This window comes from Plecotus auritus (genome assembly GCF_963455305.1).
Source record: "Plecotus auritus genome assembly, chromosome: 4".
NCBI lineage: Eukaryota > Metazoa > Chordata > Mammalia > Chiroptera > Vespertilionidae > Plecotus > Plecotus auritus.
The window spans coordinates 183,313,273-183,336,396 of NC_137775.1; the positions used below are offsets into that span (position 1 = coordinate 183,313,273).

The 23,124-nt window shown below is 47.5% G+C and overlaps 1 protein-coding gene across 2 annotated transcripts in view; it reads left to right on the top strand.

Moving 5' to 3' along the window:
- Window positions 1–18,938: 18,938 nt before the first annotated feature.
- Window positions 18,939–23,124, top strand: part of WIPF3 (WAS/WASL interacting protein family member 3) — a 63,798-nt gene continuing 59,612 nt past the window's right edge. Inside the window, exon 1 of one of the 2 annotated variants that reach the window (XM_080663381.1) lies at window positions 18,939–19,079. The gene's annotated coding sequence lies outside the window, so the exon portion shown is untranslated. Of the gene's footprint in view, window positions 19,080–19,513; window positions 19,615–23,124 lie in introns of those variants that run through there. The other variant, XM_080663382.1, reaches the window with a different exon arrangement.

Here is a 23,124-nt window from a genome sequence, read left to right on the forward strand (position 1 = left end):
CGACCTTGGCAGTAGCTCTTGACCATGTAAAAATATAGAGGGCAAAAAACTATGAAGAAATATCTTAATATCTATAGTGATTGTTTCTATATATCGGGAGTCTAGGAAATCTAAAGTTTTTCCTACTTTTCAGTACTTTTTTAATGAGCATATTTTATAATCATTAAAGGTGGACATTATTTTTACAAAAATCAGAGCAATTTGCATATGTCCATAATGCTAACTAAGTTAAAAAGAAATGTATCAAGAGAAAATGGCTGAAAGGAAGAATAGCGGAATTTAACAGTTCCTGTATGATTTCCTTTCTGGTTTTTTATGTTTTCCAGATTTTCTAATTAGCAGATAATATGCTAATTTTTAATATGAAAATCACTGTTTTCTTAAATAAAAGGTAAATAAAACAAGGAAGGTAATGTAAAAAGCAAAAACAAAAACAAAAAAAAACAGCAGTTCCAGTGGTAAACAAACTATGGGAGGGGAAGCTCACTGTGGGCCACGTGTCAGGAAGGGTCTCATGGGAGACAGAGCTTTTGCTGGGCCCGGAAATGGGCAGGTGTCACTGGGCGAACAGGAAGGGGGAGGCACTCCCTGCCAGGAAAGACGCCTGCTCCCACGGTGGGGTGGGACATTCTTCCTGGAACAGAGAGCGCCTGCAGGGCAGTGTGGGTGATGAAGTTGAGCTCTACTCAATTGGGGAGGGCTGTGGGTGTCCATTGAAGTTCCTTGAGTTGATTCTGCAAGCAAAACACTGACACCATAAATGCCCCCAGCAGCCCAGCAGGTGCTTTGCAATTACATTCAGGTAGTCGCTTCCAACCACTGGCCCAGCTCCCAAGTCAACAAGACTTTCCTGGGTGCCATCCCGTCTCCCTTGTGACCTGTATGCAACCCGCTGCTGCCTTCTCTTTAACATTATTCTCCTCCACCCGAAGCTCTTGATTTCCTGGGTTCATACTGCTTCCCCCCCTCCACACACACACACCTCCCATAGTGAGTTCTCTACTGTACAAAACCAACCCATGTTCGTCCTGCCATCCACCCCCATCCAAGAACACTGCTCTTCCCTTAATGTTGTTGGTGGCAGCTAGAAAATTACCTAGTGAGAGTTATTCATAACAAAGGAGAAATTCCGTATAACTTCAACATTTACTTTCCAGGGGTATTCACATTTTAAAAGAGGTGCTAACCATTGTTTTTAGAACAATGGAGGGAAGGAGAGAAATGTTTTGAGCTACTTGCCTCCTCCTCAGACTGGTAAAACCACCAATTCTACTCCCCAGAGACAACAGCTTTGGAAAAGTTGTCAATCCTCTAAGTCCATGTAAATTCAAGAACGAGAGCAGGCCCTAGCCATTTTGGCTCAGTAGATAGAACCTCAGCCTGAAGGGTCCTGGGTTCAATTCCGATCAAGGGCACATGCCCGGGTTGCAGGCTCAATCCCCAGTAGGGGGCATGCAGGAGACAGCCAGTCAATGATTCTCTTTCATTATTGATGTTTCTATCTTTCTCCTTCTCCCTTACTCTCTGAAATCAATATATATATATATATATATGTGTGTGTGTGTGTGTGTGTGTGTGTGTGTGTATATGTATGTGTGTGTGTGTATATATATATATATACACACATATATACATACACACATTGATGTTTCTATCTTTCTCTCTCCCTCTCCCTTCCTCTCTGATATATATATATATGAGTGAGAGTGTAGGATGCTGTTTTTTTTTTTGTTGTTGTTTTTAAATATATTTTATTGATATTTCACAGAGAGGAAGGGAGAGGGATAGAGAGCTAAAAAACATCGATGAGAGAGAAACATCGATCAGCTGCCTCCTGCACACCTCCCACTGGGGATGTGCCCGCAACCAAGGTACATGCCCTTGACCGGAATCGAACCCGGGACCTTTCAGTCCGCAGGCCGACGCTCTATCCACTGAGCCAAACCGGTTTCGGCTAGGATGCTGTTTTTAAGTCATCCTCCAATGCCAGGGAGCCCTGGTGGTAACAACTATTATAATCTCTTCTAATTAGACAACTAGTCAAGGCAGGTGAGTGGTGGTGGTTTGACAAAGAAACGCCTGCTGTCTCGGGGCCCAGATAGGGCCTGGACTTCCTCTGACTTCTGGAGTTGGGTCACATACTTTCCTATTCAGCCTACTGCCCACCTGCTCAGGGCATGCTCACCCTGACCCCATGCCCCACCAGGAAGCAGGGGAAGGAGGGGGAGGTAAGCGTGGGACAGCACTCCTCGAGCTGCAGGGTGCGGGGGAGAGGGTATGTGGCTCAGAGGCCGGGCTGGTTCTGATGAGTGCCCTGGCCCACAGGAGAGCTGCTTACCCAGGGGTGGAACAGCTGTGTTTGTGCCGGGGCAAGCTCCAAAGGCGCCTGCTGCCGCCCTCCCTGCTCCCGACTGGATCTGATTTCCTGAAACTTGGAAACTGCTTCCCCCACTTCTAGCTTCTTCACCCTCAGTGTACTTGCTGCAGTGAGATCTGTAATAACAGTAATAATAATAACAACAACTATTGGAACTAACCATCTGAGACTTCATGTATGTAAACTCAATTTTCCTTGCAGCCACTGTTGTACAGGTGGCGACCTGAAGCCCAAAGAGTTTAGGTCATTCATTGTCCAAGGCCACCCAGCATTGGATCTATCTACTATCCCTAACCACAGCACTGCCCTAATTGTTCACCTGTCAACAGAACCTCTCCAATCATTTTGGTTTCTGGCTCCTTCTAGGAATGGCTGGAAAGGACATTCTGGAAAGAAAAGTCTGTGCTTGGTGTCTCACACTGACCCACATTGCCAGCCCCTCTGCCACCCGCCCGAGTGTCCCCTGGGTCAGTGCTTCTCCATGAATCTCTTGGGGGATCTTCTAACAGAGAGATTCCCTTTCCAACCCGGAACAGCTTCTGTTGAGTAGCTTTCCCTCTGGACTTTCTTACTGGGGGTTTTTCACGAAGCAAAGGCAGCACGTGTTGCCTGCTACCCAGAGACTCTGCAGCTCTAATAACAATCCTGTCTGTCTGCACACAGGTCTTAACCAGTCTGCGGGCTGCTCACTGCTGTGGGATGTGTATGCAACACAAAGAGGAGAGACGTGTGGGAAGAGAATTAGAAAAAAGCTGGGAAGAACATTCTGTGCTTGATATTTTACTTACAAGGGGCCTTGATTACTTATTATGAGCATTCTTCATCTTCCCTGGAATCACAGGAGGAAAGAGAGCAGGCTGTTGACGTCGAGGGGTGTTAATGGAGCGCTGGGAGGCCTCTCGGGCTCACACGCAGGAGGGCTGCGTGCTCATGGAGCCGAGGAGCTGAGCACGTCAAATGTCCCCACTGCCTCCCGCTGGGCTGCCCACGCCTCAGGGCGACAAGGCCACCTCAGGGGTTCCTCCTCCATCACCAGGCACCGCTGTGATGCTGGAACCTTTTGGTAATTGGGATCTGATGAAAGGAAGGGCCTCTGTGCACTTAATCACACAAGCAAACACCGTCTCCTTAAAATTTCAGGGCTTCACGACCTTCTCAAGGCATGGAAAGGGGACCCTAGATTAAAAACTACCCATTTGTTACAAAGTGCATGTTTGTGTGTCCCTAGTTTGTCGGTTGAAGCCATTTCCCCCAGGGAGATGGTATTTGGGGGTGGGGACTTAGGAGGTGATGAGGTTTAGACGAGGTCCTGGGGTCAAGTCCCTGTGATAGGACTGATGCCCTGCTTAGGGCAGGAAGGGACCAGAGCTCCCTGTCAGCCATGTGAGGATGCACTGAGAAGTCAGCAGTCCACAGCCCACAAGAGGGTCCTCACCGGAACCCAACTCTGCTGGCTCCCTGAGCACGGGACTCCAGCCTCCAGCCTGGGAGGAGTAAATGTGTATTTAAACCACCCCCTCAGGGGTCATCCGTTACACAGCCTGAGCTGACTAAGACACCACCTAAGAGACGCTTATTAAGGAAGGAAAGTGCTCAAGAAAGCGTACAGAAATGAGAGGCAGAATTCGTGTAAAAAGCATTCGATGTGGAGGTAGAAGGCCTGGATTCCCAGGCCAGTTCTGCCCTCGCTGGGCCTGGGAATGGGGGCCTTTACCTAACTTGGCAGAAGCAGTAATACTTGCCGCCTGGTCTCCCGGCAAGGATTAATGAACTGAAGCTCGTGCAGGTACCTTCCAGCAAGCAGCATGCAGTAAACATTGAGCATCGTGCCACTCTGTGATACAGCAGGGACTTCTAAAGGGGGTGATTCTTTCTCAGAATCAGAGAGATCTCTCTATGTGTCTAGGTTCACAGCTGAGAGGCCGTTCCCCTGCCAGTTGACGTGGTGAGCCATCCACCTCCCTGCGCAGGGCCTGAGTGGGCTGTGGCGAAGCAGCACACCTTCCCCATGACACCCCAGGAAAATGCTCTTGCAGTTCAACTCAGGAAGCTGAAGGAGCACAAGGAGCCAAGAGGTGTGCTTACAAGCACTCTTTGCAATCCTTATAAAGATGCAACCTCAGGACAATTGTGTTTCTACATTGAAGGGCTTTTTAGATATTTCACATCAGAAGGTCAAGGCTTCAAAGAGCTGCATGACTGGCTGTTTGTTTCCAGCCCCTCTGCATGTGGTGCTCTGTGCGCATACTCTGACCTGCGGGGGGTGGGGGGGGGAGGGGAATGGGAAGGATGCTCTCTGTGCATTAGTGGGCGCCTTGAAATGCGCCCAGAGTGCTTCTGAAACTCCGCCAGGATGGCATGAAGGGCACAGACTTCCCTTGGACTCTCAGCCTGGAAACCATGCCGTGCATCTGACTGCAGGACGCCTTACGTCGTCCGGCAGGGATTACTAGAAAGAGAGCTTGTGACAATGAAATGAGAAAACTTTATTTGAGGCGAAGCATAGACTTACATACAAAAGCAAAACCAATCAAACTTCTAGAAGAAAACAGAGACTATTTCATGACCTTGGGGTAAGCAAAGATTTCTTAACCAGAGCATAAAGAAAACGAATTGTAAAAGGAACATATTGATTAGAAAAAAACATTTGTCTTGAGTAGTAGGAACTTTCTGTCATCAAAAGATACCATTAAGGGAGTTCAAAGGCAAAGGATGAAGTGTGAGATGGTATGTGCCATATGTGTATCTGACTAAGAACTCCTCTCCTACGGTGATAAAAGATTCCTACGAATTAAGTTTTAAAAGACAAAATCAAAATTTTAAGTGGTCAAAAGACTTGAGCAGGAGCCTCATAAAGGAAGAGAGCCAAATGGTCAGCGTGTGCAGAAGAGGTGATCACCATCATCAGTCGTCAGGGAAGCGGAAGTGTAAAATCACAGCGCTGTGCTATTCCACTCACCCACAGGGCGGCTAAACTGAAGGACTGACAGTGCCAAGTGCTGGAGAGGATGTGGAGCAGCTGGGACCCCCTCTCCTGCTGGTGGGAATGTGAATCGGTTCTGCCTTCTTCATGGGTGACCCCCCTGCAGATGAGAGTCCTGAGACAGAAGACACCTAATGGTAGGACTAGACTCTAAACGAACTAAGGCTGGGGAGGGGATATCAAATCTCTCCTACACTTGAGCCCTTAGCTACTGCTTGGTGCCATGGGGGACTCCAGCTGGCCTTTACACAGTTCTCTCCTTGTTATGATTCTTTCTTTCTTGGCATTGGGTTTAGATCTCTAGACCTGGGACCACCGATCTGGTTCCACCGTCACCACCACCACCCTCAGTTCCTACAATTTATGCTTACTTCAGGGGGATAAACAAAGAAATAGACACGGCCATCTCTGTTTTTGTCTAGCTCTAAAACAGTGACCCCATAAAAGTTATTTTTCCCAATATTAAACTATGAAATAATCCATATTCAGTGTGCAGGTTCAGTATTTTTTCTTTTATGCTTAAATGTCCTAGTTACTACCATTTCTCAATGGAGTCTTATAAATGGGGGACTAGAAAGATACCGACAGTAAAGTTTGACCTCTCACATGTGCACATCTCTGTTGAAAATGTGGTAGCATTATCCTGGGAGGCCAATGATCCTGAAACTCAGACCATCATCAGCAAAGAAGCTGCAATGTGTGGCAGTCTGTTTCAGAAGTGGGAGACTTGGGGAAATAACACTAAAGAAGTCTGCTTTCAATTAATCTACTTAGCTGAAGATGTAATTACTTTTGTCCCCAAATATATCAGGGGAGAATGATCTTTAAAGAATACCTGTGGTATGTCTGCATGCATCTATGTTGAGCAAAGTTAGTTACTGTCTTTTCTGAGGAAGGACTGATTTATATTCTGATAGTATGTTATTTTTTCATTTGTATTTAAATGTCTTTTCTTAATGAAGTGATGGTGCATGGCAAAATGTTTTACATATTTTTTTTATTATTTTTTATAATAGTTTTGGAATTGTTCTCTCAAAAACAAAACAAAACAAATAAAAAAACAAAACTAGAGATCACCAAAAAAAAGAAAGAAATAGACACGGAGCTAACAGATTTACTCCTTGTGGCTCCCAAATGCATGCCTAAGCAGCCCTTCTTCAGGATGACATGGTTTTATTTGTCAAAAGATACACTTCCTATAGACTGAAATGTAGTCTTTTACTGCAATTATTCTTTATTAAGCGTGAATGCTTGTGATTATCATCTTAGTTAGTAAATTACTGTTCCTTCCCCCGCCCCTTCCTTGGTTATTCTGTGTACTCCTGGTGCCTGACTCCTCCGCCCACTCCTGCCACCCAGCCCTCCTGCTGTGGCCTTTACAACCTAACCATGCTCCCAGTTCCATGAATTTCTCAGTCAGCCAGTGGCATCATTTGCCAAGAACAATTTGGGAAAATTGGACCAGAGCCTCCTGTCACAGCCTATGAAAATGTTCTATGCTTGGAATTAGAGATAGTTTTGGAGAGTAAAGGTTTAAACCAGGCTAATCTCAACTTCCCTTAGATTTAGTGCACAACGCAGTGAGGTTTGTGTGGGTTGTTTTACTGGATGGAGCCTAATTTGGGGCCATTGAATGCTTCCTTGTGTTTAATTCAACTGGTCGGGGGAAGGACAGATGTGTATGCAAGACTCTGGCTAGGAAGTGTATCCGTGAGGCACTCAGGAATGTTTTTTCTGTTCATAAACTGCCGATCTCCACCAATAGTTAGAACCGGTAGTACAAAGTGGGAGTTTCTTTCATTTCGTTCTAATTAGAATTATATGGCTGGGTTACCTTGTGGCACCTCATCGACTGATCAGTAGCCATGGGAACAAGCAAGGGAAAGGCCTCTCTGGACCCAGACACATAAATCCCTCTTATTCTGAGAAATAATCACCCCTTTGGGGAGTCCCTGGTGCATCCCAAGCCAGAATGGTACATCCCTTGAATATTGATTGCATGCCTGGTTCCTGGAAGGCACCTGCAAGTGCTTTATCCCACTTATTGCCTACTCATTTCCCGCTCCCAGCACCCCTCCTGTGGAACTCTGACTTTGCTCCTGGGCATATTCATAGTGGATCTACACCAGGCATGGAAACCTCATCCCCCAGGCCTGTGATTGGTCTAAAGATGGCCATGTGACACAGCTCACCCAATGAGATGTAGGCAGATATCCACTAGGTGGAGCTTCTGGGAAAGTGGCTGCTTTCCTGGTAAAAATGGACAGGTGTGCTTGCCATGGTCCTTTGCCTTTTTGCCTCTATTTTCCTCTTGCCTGCTTCTTCCTGCCTGGAACACAAATGTGATACTAGAGACGAAGTAGCATTTGGAAACGGCCAGGAGAAACGCAGAGGCATCAGCCTTGGATCAGCAGTAGGTAACTGCCCGGCTCCGACTTCTTGTTACGTGAGAAAAATCAACCTCTGACAGTCTAAGCGTCTCTAGCTGGTCTTATGTGCTTGCAGCCAAAGGCACTGCCGGCAGACACCCTCCTCCGTGACGGGGAGGTGAAGAGGAATTAGCATGTACCGAGCAGCTTCTGAAGACCAGGGATTGGGCTGTTTTCAATGTGTTAGCTCATTAGCTCCTCAGACAACCCTGTGAAATAGCGCTTAGCCCACAGACAACAGCACTGAGTTCAAAGAGCCTGAGGAACAAGCAGGTCCAAGGTGAAGCCCAGGCCTGTCTCGCTCCAGTGTCCAAGCTCTTGTCACCCACCACATGGGTGGCCTCCTGTTGGGTAGAGCAGACAGGAGCTTGCCCTGTTTCAGCTAAAACGTGAGCCTTTGATAGTTTGAAGTAGGGACATTTGGGTAGTTGTTTGTATTTGTTCGTTTGTTTTTTCTTTTTTGTTAATACCCTTAAAATAGTGTCCTGCAAATTGCTGGTCTGGAAGAGGTTGCTATTCTACCACTTTATTTTGTTCAAAATTCTGGTGGAACAATGTATGCCAATAAAAGTGGGCAGCCCTAGCATGTTTTGCACAGTGGATAGAGCATCGGCCTGCGGACCAAAAGGTCCCGGGTTTGACTCCGATCAAGGACAGGTACCTTGGTTGCAGGCTTCTCCCCGGCCCGGCCCTGGTCGGGGATTGTGCAGGAGGCAACCAATCGATGTGTTTTCTCACACTGATATGTCCCTCTGTCTTTCCCTCTCTCCTCTGCTCTCCCTAAAAATCAATGGAAAAATATCCTTGGGTGAGGATTAACAACAACAAAGTGAGCAAAGCCCTAGGCCAGTGGTCGGTAAACCGCGGCTCGCGAGCCACATGCGGCTCTTTGGCCCCTTGAGTGTGGCTCTTCCACAAAATACCACGGCCTGGGTGAGTCTATTTTGAAGAAGTGGCCTTAGAAGAAGTTTAAGTTTAAAAAATTTGGCTCTCAAAAGAAATTTCAATCGTTGTACTGTTGATATTTGGCTCTGTTGACTAATGAGTTTGCCGACCACTGACCTAGGGCATTCCAGCTGAAATGATGCAATTGCGTGTCACTTTCAATTATTTTAAGGAATTCCTGTGGAAGACTGGAGGAGTCCAGTTAATTAAACATGATAGAGCTAGCCCTCCTTTCCCACCCACTCCACGTGGGTAAAGGGTGAGATTTAGGACACAAATAGGATTCTCCCCACAGCCTGACATAGTCACAAATATTCACCATTAAAGCTACAAATTGTTGTGGCAACAAAAATCCCAATTAGAAGAAGCACAATCATAATAAGAACTGTGGTCATTCATTAATCACCTGGCATACCCAGGGCCCTCCTTCATGTCGCTATGCTCCACACTCAGCCTTACAGGACAGATGTTATTCCTGTCATCAACCCCAGAAATCCAGATAAGGAAGAGGAGACATTCCCGGAGGTCAGGCTCCTGGCCCAAGACCTCACGTAGGGTACCAAGGCATGAACTCAGGGCTTGCAGTTTCAAGGCCCATGTTGTTCCCCTGAGCCCACCCAGCAAGAGGGGCCTGGGGCAGAGCTTTCCAAACCCTTTCTGAAGCTATTGCGCAAACCAGGGGAGTGGGGCCTGCTTCCTAGGGTGAGGCTTCCCTACACCAAGCTGCTAAGCTGCTTTGGGGCTTATTCCCTGGGCAATCCCAACCCCCCCTGAAGGAGAAAAAGCAGCGATTTTTCATGGACTAATGAGATTTTCACCTTTTGTCTAAGTTTATTAAATCTGAAGCTCTCTCAGAGATGGATTCTTTCCCATCTCCTTTTTCAGGGCTCTTTCAAAGTTTGACATCACTCAACCCTATAGAAAATATTCTCAAAATGCACTTGTGGAGAAGGGAAGAGAGAGAACTGTTCAATTTCTGGGCTGGAGAAACAGCAGCTGCCAACAAGAGTGCATTAAGGCCCCTGCCTCTGGTTATTTAACCTTAATGATTTCTTTAAAAGCTCCTGGAAACCTGTGTGGTGGAAAATGGTGAATCTGTCATTCCTCAAACTGAAAATGAACCCGATTCCATCTTCTGAGGGCAGCCGAGCAGCAATATTAGCAAAATAAAGATGCACATCAGCACTGGGAGCCTGGGCTGAGGTCCCCACAGGGAGGACACCTGAAAAAGTCAGATCTTTGTTTTCTTGTTTCTTCACACAAGATGGTGTGAGCAAGTGCTTGTGATCTTATGGGTCCGTAGAAGGGCCCCAGGACACACTTGATCCTCGGATCCTGCAGGCGATGTTCCAATTTGAGGGATGGCAGACACCAAATTGGGCAGCACTTGAAACTCAGACTCAAAGGACATTTTCTTTTTCAAATCCATATGGAGGCACAAGCCAAATTTTTTCACCCTCTGTCTCTGTCTTTTTTCTCCCAGATCATTTCGAAGGGGAAAATATTTGGCTCCTCCAATAGAATGCAAAGAGTTGATGTTCCAAGCTTGAACAGTATTTGGTTTTGCTTTTCTTCCTCCCCCTCTATCTTGTCTTTTGATTTATATCAAACCTGACATTATCCAAGGGCTCTAGTATTTCCTGAGTTTTCACCTTGTGGACAATTTCAACGTGTCTGACTCATTTGTACCGGAAACATTGGAATCTGGCCCATTGGACAGCCCTGAAGATGTTGCTGTGACAATTTTCCCTCTTCTCCTGTCCTTTTCCTTTAAGAAAAAGATGAAGAGTAATCCTGACTACTTACTGGGTTATATGCCATATCCCCTCCCAGCCCAGTGAGCTCAAAACCCAGCAGCAGTCAAGCATCTTTACAAATTTTCAATTCCAGCAGTCAGCTCAACCCCGTAAAACTTTATACTGTACAGGTAGTGAGTGAGGAGTAGAGAAGACTCCTGGACTAAATGGTTTCAACTTCCTCAAGCCACTAAGTTTATGTGGTTTTTGGATTATTATTTGCAAATCTATACACACACCCCAAACAACCATAAATGTATCATTAATATAAGGCCTAGCAGTTTCAATCCTAATCACCAAGTGTAATACATGGCGAAGGATCTCACTAAGGCCCGTCCTTAAAGATTCCAGATTACTGGTCATAAAGAGAAGAGCTAAGGTAAATTCACAAACAAAGGGTCGAGGCTAAGCATGGCAATGGACTTGTCCACTGCACCATGGGGAGCTAGAAGACAGTGGGGCTGTGCCATCAAAAGTCAAGGAACATAATTTCCATCCTAGAGTTCCATACCTCGCAAAATTAACAATCTCATGTGTAAAGTCTCAATGACTGAAGAATGTGCTAGGAAAGAAGCCAAGAAAGAAGAAAATGTGGATTTTAGGAAGCAGAACATCCAGCATGGGAAGAGTGAGATTCCAGGACGAGGAGAATGGATGGATAGATGGTCTCACATTTGTACTGAGAAACTGTAAGGGGGTGTCAGGAAACTTAGCAATAGATACAAAGAAAACTAAACAAATTTCAAAACAAAGCAATTACAAAAGCTAAGTCCTTATCTACCATGATAGAAATTAGGCCATAATGTCTAAAACAGATTAATTGAGTAATAGCACGTATGCATATCATTAAAAATATGGGCCTAGACCTGGCCTGTGTGGCTCAGTTGGTTGGGGCATCATCCCATACACCAAAGGGTGCCGGGTTCAATTCTCTGTCAAGGCACATACCCGGTTGCAGATTTGATTCCCAGTCAGAGCTCGTACAGGAGGCAACCAGTCAATGTTTGGATGTTTCTCTCTCTCTCTCTCTCTCTCTCTCTCTCTCTCTCTCTCTCTCTCTCTCTCCTCTCTCTCTCAAAAACAAACAAACAAATATGGGTATAGATTTGTTTTTAAACTATAAGAGTTGAGAGTGGTTGCTTCTGCAGAAGAAGGCGATGGGAGTTAGAGGAAAGAAATTCTGTTTTACATATAAGCCTCTTGGCACTATTTTTAAACTTATATGCATTATCACTTTGATTTTAAAAAGTCAAATTTTAAAACATAAAAACAAATAACCATGTTTATCTTCCTTTACTAAATTATCCAAACTACTTTAGTGGTGTCCTTCACAGAAATTACTGAGAAATGAAATAAACTAACAGATTAATCTGGCTTAATTTTATTTTTATTAGGTATTCAATAGTTCTATCAACTGATCCTAAGGATTCCAGAAGTCAAATTTCCATGTTCAAAGTCTATCTGTCTCAATCTCAGCACCAATAAGAAATGCTTTTTTACCTCAGGAAGATTGACAACAAATGTGCATGTGTAAACACACACACACACGGCATTTCTGTCCATGTTTCACTATATGACTTGAAGACTTTAGAACAAAAGACCCACTGGAATGGTTTATAAGTACCAGACTGTTAAACTCCTGGGTTCTTAAGAACCCAGTTTAATTGCTGATGAAAAAAAAAATTCAAAATGCATTAATGAGATAAACTGTGGAGAGAAGGAATCTGTCAAATGGAAGCAGGGAAGAAGACAGCTAACACAACATCTCTCCAAAGATTAAGTATTGTTTGAAAATTCACCGTGCAAGTTTGTCACTAAGAAATCCAGCTACTCAAAGCATTTCCTGGGCTGAAAAAGAAGAATGTGTGTGCACAGTGTCATTTAACATTTGCCAACGTACCCAGACTTCCCTTTTCTCCTTTCTCTCTGCGAAAGGATTCAGTTGAAGCCCTGGAAGCTGTTCTCCCTTGTAGATAACAACCAAAAGGCAATTAATGGGCCTTGAAAGTGTGTGTGACAGAGGTGAGCAGAATAAGGGCCACATCAAGCCTTTCTCCTTGATTCCACGGGCTTACCCTTGCTCCCTGCTGACCCCAAGCAGGAGAAAGCACAGGGAGGGTTTGATTCTGCCGTAACTGAGCTCCATGCCTTTCCTCTCTTTGATTTGACCCCTCGTGAAACATCTTTTTATTTTACAGATGCAAGGCTTTCCATTCATTACAGGCTCCTAGCCCCCAACTCACCCCAAATAAACACCAGACCTTGAAACCCAGTTGCCCTCAAATGGTAATGTCACTCCAGGTTGACCCCTCAAATGAGGAGTACACTGCAGCAAAGCTTCCGACGCCCAGGTCCCTCTGTTCTCAACACTGGACTCTATGTTGACAAGGACTTTCACTCATGATATGACGTTAAGTGAAAAGAACAAGCTGAACGTGAGTATTTATATGTCATATATGTGGATGGGAGAGTGTGTGTGTGTGTATTTCAGAGAAATACATTACAATATTATCTGTGCTTATCAGTGTTGTAGAATGAATATGGGTCATTTGAAAATTTCCTTCTTTATAATATTCTGTCTTTTCCAGATCATTTCAACAAGGAGGCAAGAACGTATATTACTTTATCATTAAAAACAACATAAGAGAAACTGCAAATAAAACTCTTTTACTCTTGCAGGGGTCCTCAAACTACGGCCCGCGGGCCACATGCGGCCCTCCGAGGACATTTATCCGGCCCGCCGGGTGCCGCTGCCTGTCCTGCTTAGCAGCCGACTCGTCCCGAGCCTGCAGTGCGCATAGGAATTTGTTCATAGTTTTTTTTTTAACTATAGTCCGGCCCTCCAACGGTCTGAGGGACAGTGAACTGGCCCCCTGTTTAAAAAGTTTGAGGCCCCCTGCTTTAAAGCAAAAGAAGGTGTATCACCTGCTTGCCACTTGTGGTCTTCATTTGCCCACACCTGTGAGATCCTACTGAATTTCCATCTCAGAGGCAGTGTAGGGTGGTGGCTAAGAGCAGAGGCCAGAGCCTGGGTCTCATTGTTTTTTTGAATGTGTGGAGATAGACTGAGAGTTACACCCTTATATTCCTGTGCATTTTTTTCTGGGCTGGATCCCATGGCCTTCGGTCTCCTTCCCTGCTGGGGTTTCACTGCTTCCCCCATCTTCACCAAGTGCCTCCTGACTATTCGCTTGAATAGCCAACAAGAAGGATAAATACTTTAAGCTGATTCAGATGTACTTTGATTTATGATCATCTGTTTTTCAAGTGGGTTCAGGAGGGAGTCTTTTATTCTTACTAAGCTATAGAGAATCCATGAGCAATGTCGTTAGACAAGCATGCTGCTCTTTTGTTCTACAGGACACAGTGTCTGCTTTCAACCCTATGCTGACTCTGATCAAGAAGTACCAGCATTGGAGGGAACATAGAAATAGCAGTCTTTTTAATGACAGGGAAACAAAGCTGATACTTGTAAAAAGAAGAAGAATAAGTGTTTTCTTTTTGAGAATTGACTAACCAAGGCCTGGCTGTGTCATCTGATGGACCAGCCTTTCAGACAACAGAGCTGTCACTCTCCTTTGTTGCCATTAAGTGGCAATTTAACACCATGTCACATACCACCCCTTGTTATCATCTTAATGTGTAGAAAGAACTCCAGGACTTTTTGAGAACAGTCAATTCTTGATTGTCCTTATCAACAGGGTGTCTCTGTTCAGGCAGGATGAACACAACCTGTCCAAATTGGCAGAAACATTTAAAGCATATCTATTTAACCTTGAGCTACTTTTTTTTTTGTTTAACATTTGAAATGTGTGTGGCTGTTAGTTCAGAAGTTAGCATCACTTTAAATACGATAACAAAGCTACAAAGTTGAGATCTGACTCAGGAGTGGCTCAGAAACTGTCTTTCTTATTCTATCATTCTGTTCCAAACTACTCTGTGATTTCAGGGTCAGGCGAAGTCCTTTCTCACCAAGAGGAAAATAAAGTATCCACTTTCCCTGCCTTCTCACCTCTAAGCAGAATTTTTCCTGGACAGATGAGAAAAAGAGGGCTGAAGATTTTTGGTTAATTATTTAATCAATTAAACACATTGAATGCTAATTCCTGTATGACACCAACTGTGCTAGGTGCTGGTGGTACTGAGACAATGACACCATTTCTACCCTTGAGGATACAGTAGTCCCCCTTATCCATGGGGGATATGTCGCAAGACCCCTGTGGATGCCTGAAACCATGGATAGTACTAAGTGCTATATTTTATGATTTTCTTTTACATACATCCTTATGATAAAGTTTAATTTATAAGTTAGGCACAGCAAGAGATGAACAACAACTATAATAAAGTAGAACAATTATAACAACACTAGAGGCCCGATGTACGAATTTGTGCATGGGTGGGAGTCTGATAGCCTGCCCTGATGGAGGTCAATGAGGACCTGGCCGGCAGGGTGGGGGAGGGGCCACCGGAGATTGGCCAGCCGGCCCCGCCCCCAATTGAGGTGGGGGAGGGGGGTGATGGGGGGGGGGCTGGGCCTGCAGGGAGAGGGGCCATGGGAGGTTTGGGGGTGCCAATAGGGGCCCCGATTGGGCCAGTTGGCCGTCGCAGGGCACATCATAGCAACTGGTAATTACGGTTGCTTGCTTTTTATATATATAGATACCGTAATAAGAGTTACATGAATGTAGTTTCTTTCTCTCTCAAAATACCTTGTTGTACTGTCCTCGCCCTTCTTCTTTGATGATGTGAGATGACACAATGCCCGTGTGATGAGATGAGGGGAGGTAAGGTCCTCAGAACGGGTTGCAATTTAAAACTTACGGATTGTTTATTTCTGGATTTTCCATTTAATATTTTTGGACTGCAGCTGACCACAGGTAACTGAAACCACAGAAAGTGGAATGATGAATAAGGGGGTCTACTGTGTTGGCAAATAAACCCATAGCTGCGACACCAGGCTGGAAGTGCTACAAGTAGAGGAGGAGGGCGTTACATATTCAGAAGAGGGGCCCCTGGGTTCCTTGAGGCTCAGAGAGCTTTCCCAGAGAAGTGTGCCTTGGTATTGAAGGTTGAGGAGGCGTTCTCTTGAACAAGGAGAGAAAGGTATCTAAGACAAGGGAATGGCTTGGGGACCCAGTCCTTTGGGGGTAGCTGCAGCACAGTGTAATATGGAGAGGAAGGTGAGGCATGGAAGATTAAGTGGTGGGTGGAGGAGCTTTATAAGCACATGTTGAATGGCTTTATAAGCACACTAAGTTATTTAGGGTTTATCTGGAGATCAAACGAGACCGTTGGAAGGATTTTAAGCAGCGAGTTGATTAAATTTTCACTGTAGAAAGATCACTATGGATGCAGAGTAGAGAACAGTTGGCAGGAGTGGGTAGGACACCGGAGCCAGACACACCAGTTTGGAGATGATGGCAGTGGACCAGGCCTGAACTAAAGCAGCAACAATAGGGAACAACCAGGAAAAGAAGGGGTCGAGAAGGCAGGAAGGATAGGGTTTTATGACGGAGCAGACGGTGCTGGTAGAGAAGTCAGGGAGAAGGTTAGATGACCCGAGGTCTTGCTTGAGAGAATCAGTGCGTGCTGGTGCCTCTAACAGAAACAAGCAATCTGGAAGAAAGATAGATTCTGTTTTTAGAGGCTTCTGATATGGCACCATAGCTCTTACCAGATGGAGGCTGCACTGCACCGCTAAGCTGAGGTGGTGATGAGTCACCAGCCAGTTGTGCATTCAACCAACGTGCCCTGCTCCCGGCACTGTGCTGGGCAGCGAGAGGAGAGTCACGTGTCCTGGCATCTGTGTCCATTGCCAATTCTTTCCCTTACGGGCCTTGAGGCATTCACAAGCTCATAAACTTCAGAGCTTCCATTTCATCATCTCAAATATGGCGACCCAACCCCAGGTTATTAGGATGATCATTACGATAACACTACAATGATGATGATAAACAATGATTTCAACAAAGAAGCAGAAAGCAGTTGGCCTTGTGGCTAATGGGCCATATTACTTACAGAAGAGTCCAGAAAAAGCCAGGTGAAGAAACTAATCTTAGAAATGTGATAGACCTGGATAGAAGTGAGGCGGGGAGTCAGAAGGTCCATCACCCTCTTCTTCCTACGCCACATGGACTGTCCCTTTCCCCCACAGTGCAAAGGGAGGAGACCGTTGTGTGGATAAAGGGAAATACTCTGAAAAAGCATGAGGACGTTGGTAAAGTGGAAAACAGTTATCAGTAAGGTTTCTCATTTTGAATAATAATTTTCTTTCAGTTGGTGTTTCCAGTAAGTGCAGATTAATCTAAAATGTGGTACAGTCATGTTTCCTGCATTTCTATGTCCCTATTAGTAAAACTAAGTGCTTTCCATTTCAGGAATTTCATAGAATTCGCCTCTTGGTATTCTATAATGATCTGAGGCATAGCAGAAATGGTTGCAGCTGTCTTGTAGATGAAAGAATGAAGATTTTAAGGCTCTAACAAGCTACTGAAATAGTGAACCTCACACGCTCATTGATGACAGCTTAAATCCATATCTTCTTTCTCCACGATCAAGGTTTTAAGTACTATGTCATTTACTTAGAAGGATCAAAGATTTTGAAACTGCAAAACATTGTTCAGCAAACCCCTTGTCAGTGTCTCAAAGAACAGGTCTAAGAGGGCATTTCAGAGGATTCCTTGCTCCACTCCCAACTCCCTCGATTTCCTAAATCTTGCAACCTTTTCTTCTACTGGTTTTCTCTTAACCTTCAACATGGTAGGGTCTCTACCCTTCCTTAACTGTCAGAAATAAGGCGAGCCCCCCAAGTCAGGGGTCCTGGTAGAACACAAAACATACTCGGGAGCCAGGCAGCAAGGCAAACATCTTTACTTCTACATAGAAGGGTGCGCACTCATGGTCTGGAAGCATGTGCACAATGAGCAGGTGGTCTGCTCGGGTTTATAATCCCTGACACATGTGACCTGTCCATTGCACTTGATTAGAGCTCAGGTGCACAGGGTGCACAGTCTTTTGCAATTGGCTAATTCAAAGGGAGAGGCTGGCCTTTGCTGTTTCAAGATGGTGGCCCCCAGAGGAACTGCAAGCCATGCGGCCAACATGGCAGCTGCCAAGTCACGCAGTCCAAAATGGTGGCTGTCTAAACTGTTCTTTGACAGAAAAGATGACTTGTTTCTTCTCACATTGACTCTTTCTCCTCTTCTAGACATGATTCTACCTCTTTCTTTTCTTGGTCAGGGTTTTGAAAAAAAAAAAAATGCATATTCAAAGTGTGGACCCCACTCCCTCAGCCCCTGTCCTTACTTCAGCCCACGAGGCTGAGGCTGAGGCTTCGCCAGGCCTCCTGCACTGACCTCGGGGACTGCGGGACCTGCCTGCAGCTGACACTGTTGAGCAGCCATCTCTCTCCAGGCTCCTCTCTCTCCTTCCTTCTCTCCCACCTCCTTCCCGGGTTGGCTCCTCTGTCCCTGCCTGTGCAATACAATCCTGTGTTCTCCACAGGCCTTGGCCTTTCTCTCTTCTCACTCTGCGGGTGAAGAAGGTAGAACTCGACCTTTTTGGGTTTGCGGCACAGGTTGGAACTGGAGAATTTTTGGAGGCAGCCTGGTGGGATTCCGCTGCATGAACTAGCCCCTTCCCACAGTGCTGCTGTTTAGCTAGCGATGCCTGTTCCCAGGGGCTCATGAAGCCCTTTGGGAACCATCCCCCGAACCTGCAGGGGTCACCCAGCCTGATGTTAAGTGATGGCATGCCATGCCTCTCAGCGGCTACCCTCAGCCCAAGGGGCGGTCCGTTCCCTGTGCGGAGACTTGCACTAAAGGCTCACGTCTGAATTCTGTCTGACAGACAGCACCCCCGCAGCCCGCTGAGGACTTCTGGGGTACGGGGTGGGGGGCAGCCTTTACGGAGGGTGGGCTCACATCCCTCTAAGGTTGTATCGTTTTGTTGTTGTTATTGCGACACAGTATACGTAGCAAAAAATTTACTCTTCTAACTACACTAAAGTGTACGGTGCAGTGGCATTAAGAGCTCTGTCAGGGCAAGAGCGACCTTGTCCTCTCCGGCCCGCACCTCTGATGACACCACCCGGAGCATAGGAAGGGTTCGAAATACTTCGGAATAAATCCAGGAGTGGAGTGTCCCCGGAGTGGCGGCTCTGGGCCCCGTGTCTCCTGCCTCGCAGCCCCTCCCACGCCCCACTCTCCAGGCTCAGGCTCCGGTCTCTGTCCCTCGGAGGCGCGCCCCGCGGCTGGACCCGCCCCCCTTCAACCCCCGGCGACCCCGCCCACCGAGCGTGGCAGGCGTCCCGGCAGCGGCTCCGGGGCAGGAGCCGGCGGAGCAGGTGGGGGCGGCGGCCCCGCCTCCGCGTCCCAGCAGCACCAGAGTCAGCGGCGGGGAGCGAGCCGGGCGCACCGAGCGCAGCACCGAGAGCAGCGCGGCCCAGCAGCGGCGCCGCCTAGAGCTGGGCGCTGCGCAGGGAGCCCGGAGCCCGGAGCCCGGAGCCCGGAGCCTGGAGCCCGGAGCCCGGAGCCTGGAGCCTGGCGGCGGTAGGTAGCTGCTCCGCGCAAGTCTGGGTCCGTGACTGAGGGTGGGGCGACCGGCTGTGGCGGCGGCCGCTCGGGCCGTCCCGAAGCGGAGTGACCCCGGGCGGGGACGGGGATGCGGCGCGCGTGCCCGTGTCCGGGGGACCTTCCCCCGGGCCGTCGTCGTCGGGGCGCCGCGCTGCGCTGGAGCTGCTGCCCGCTGCCGGCTGCCCGCTGCGCGGAGCCTGCCGGCCGGGGTAACGGGATCGCGGAGGAAGGAGGTCACCGCGGGCTTGCCTGGTGACTTCCGCGACCCGGATCTCCAGGGAGCGGCCCCGAGCGCCAGGCCGCCCGGCCGGGCCCTCTCCGGAGCCCCCTTCCTCTCTTCCCAGTGTCACCCCCAGAACAAAAGGCTGGGGTCTCGCCGAGGCGGGGGCTGCCGCGGGAAGAGCTAGGAATTGCACAACTCCGGTGGCTTTGGGGATACAGCAGCCGCCCCCAAGAAGGAAGCCGGTCTGGAGATGGGAAGTGACTTGCCCACGGTCACTCAGGAGCACAGGTCTCGGGACTCCCCTCCCAGTTCTGGCCATGAGTCGGCTTCCAAGTCCTTTGGAGGAGTCGGGGAGGTGGCAGAGACTCCCCACCCCCAATACACTCCTCAGGCCTGGGGGGGGGTGTCCTGCGGGTCTCGGTGGGTGGGGGAGCCAGCCCCGACCCCGTGGGCAGGTAGGCACCTGTCGCAGGAACAGCGCCTTCTGAACGCGGCGTGCCAGCCGCGTGGGGTGCCTGCTGCGGGCGCGGGGGCGGCGTGGGGACCGGGTGTGCGCTGCGCCCTGGAGAGAAGTCCTGGCAGGGAGCGGGGAGCGATGCTTGGAAGGAAAGTTACTCCGTGGCGGGACGCTGAGCTCCCAGCCTTGCTGCAGACCTTTGGCTGTAAAATGAGGGCCTCGTTCGACGAGACCTGTGTGATTTAGAAAGTCCGTGTCCTCGCCTCCTTTCCAGGATCTGGCATCTCTTCAGAGGAAGGATTGGAGGTACATATTTTGGTCAGCAGTAGCGGTTATCACTGGGACACCAGCCTTCTCTGGATTTTTTTTTCTCTTTAACTTTAGGCAAAGCTAATCAAGGTGATAGAGGTTAGAAGAGGGGTTGCCTTTAGGCCTGGTGACGACCTAGAGGGAAGCTTTAGGGGTGCTGGGCAAGTGCGCCCCTCCACCTAAGCGGTGGTCACTCAGGGACACGCATATCGAAATGTATGGTTATTCCCTTGAGATTTGTGCACTTAAGTTTTACCTCAATAAAAAAGGAAATAAAATTTTAATGCAGCTTTCCAGCCAATGCATTTTAGAGAGACATTTAAAAACCACAGAATCCAAATCAGGAAAAATGAAAGGACAGGGGAGCAAAAGAAATTTGGGGACTTACAGGAAAGGAAATATACCAAATGCCTTAACATGCATCACCTCATATGACACAATTGTTGCTGTGCCTTTTTACGGATGAGAAAATAAAAGGTCATAAGGTTAAATGCCTTACTCAGAGGAGCCAGAGGTAAGAATCTGGGCCCACAGACTTCAAATTCTTTTGTTGTTGTTGTTAATCCTCACCCGAGGATATTTTTCCATTGATATTTGGGGAGAGTAATAGAGAGTGGGAAGGAGAGAAATATCCATGTGAGAGAAACACGTTGCTTGGTTGCCTCTTGTACAAGCCCCCGGCCAGGGCCGGAGCGGGGGAGGAGCCTGCAACCAAGTACATGCCCTGGACCTGAATCGAACCCGAGACCCTTTGGTTCGCAGGCCCATGCTCTATCCACTGAGCCAAACAGGCTAGGGCCACAGACTTCGAATTCTATACATGCAACCATGAACAGGCTCCTTTGGCCACCTGAGTCAGGCACAGCTGGCTGAGTGACAGCTGAGTGACGGAGACTTGGAGGCTGGCTCCCTGCCATGCCCCTTTTTGTTCCTTTCCAGGAGTCTCCGTTGTTTTCATAGAATTGCGAGTGTGCGATGGTGTCACACAGACCAGAGTTAGCCAGCAGCAGAAGGGATGGAGGCAGTGTGTCTAAGAACATACAGTTTTAGGAGCAGGAGAAAGCCAGCTGGCCCAGCTGGCAACGTTCTTCTTAGGAGATGTATTGTTCAGAAACCATCTAGTACAGGTTGTGATTTTGCAGACACACACACACACACACACACACACACACACACATACATGAGAGGCGGGGAGGGAGAGAATACATAATATAACCTAGAAAAGGTCTGAGAAACCAAAATGTAATTAACTCTAGAAGAGAGCATATAGAGTTTTCACCAGGGGGGATCCGTCAACTTTCTTACAGTCTCGAATTTATAACCATATGTTCATCAACGCTAAGTTAAAAAAAACTACAAAAGTGACTCGGCGGAAGGAAGGAAATTTGTTTTCTAGCAAACATTATTATGAATACCTATGCAATTTGGTGCAGAAATATTTGAAACTTTAGGGTTCGGTAACATGGTACCTAGCGGGACATCTAGAGAAATGTGTCCTGGTGTGTGATCTACTTCTGCCTGCAATTCAGAGCCTAGAGAAGTAGGGACGTGTCTGTTTTACCAGCCAGTTTCCCACTGCAGAGCTGGATGTTTGGAATTACAGCGTTTGGTTTGAAGAACCCGGATGAAGTGGGGCAACTGAAGAGGTCTCTCTGGGTGAATGGGCTCAGCTGAGTGCCATCAGGCATGATGGTGCATCACCAAGTTATCTTTAGGCGCGTTTTGCCTTGTCACAGTAGCATTCCTGCCATCTGGCTGCTGGAACAGTTAGCAGGGAACCGTGATGTTTGACTGACTTTGCTGATGGCATGACAAAACAAACTCGGAGAGGGGACTCTTCAGTCTGAGCTGGGGTTGGTGAGGCAGTGACTAATTCCTTTTGATTCAGCCACTGCGCAAAACCAAAGAGGCGTGGGGTTCCCAGCTGATGCAGAGCAGGTGTAGCGCATGTTTTCTCTGTGGCTTCAGCCAGTTTGCAATTCTAGTTGGGTCTTTCCTTAGACCTGTTCAAGCGGGAACCTGACCCCTTATGCAGCTGGGGAGTCATACCGGGCGCTACAGGGTGGACGTGCCAAAGAGATACCGTGAAACGGAGCGGCTGTGGCAGAAGCACCCCGGGAGAGTCATGAGGGCCAGGCACTGTGGAGGAGGGTGTTCAAGTGCATCCTGAAGTAATAGTCATTCTGGGTGGGGGCTGTATTCCAGCAAGACACTGGTTCTGAGAAGGTGGCACCCAGAAATGAGTGCCAGGCCCACCTGCGGACTGTAAGTCAGCTCCTGGGAGGAGGTAGGAAGAGGCAGGAGCCAGCCTCTGCTCTTGAGCTTCTGAGGACATGTGTGCGTGTGAGTGCACATGTATGTCTGAGGATGTGTGCGTGTGAGTGCACGTGTGTGTCTGAGCAAGGTGCCCAGGCTGCCATCCTCTGTGCCTTAAGAGTAAAGGCTCACACATACTGAGCCTTTCGTGTGATGAGCCAGGCGAAGAGCTTTCTATGTATGAAATAATCAAACAGCCCTGAAAGGGAGTTGATTCTTATTCCCATTATTAGTTGGGACAGAGAGTCTAAGAGTTACTCAGAACGATCATGTCACACCCTGCGTGGTCTGCCATCAGCCCTCTCATAGCCCCACGTGCCCTTTACCTGCCTGCCTTGCCCTTATTGCACCTGAGCTCCTGGAGGGCAGGTTCTGGGCCCATCTCACCTCTGTTCCCAGCACCTGCACCAGGCCTGGCCACGATGGGGACCGACTGAGTGAGTGAAGGAAAGAATATCTTTATGATCCAAGATAAAAAGCCAACAACTTTTTTATTGTTTGTCCTTTTGACTTTTACTGTCTGTCTCATTGCCTTCTATTGATATAGATTATCAGGCATCGTTGTATGGACAAGATGTATAACAGATATCTCCTTATAAAAGAAAAATGCAAAGCTCAGCCTATAAATTCAGAAGGCCTCTACTTCTTTTAGAAATTAAATATTATTATTTCTTCTTTTGTATGACTCACATAATTCAGAATACCTGAATCTTGCT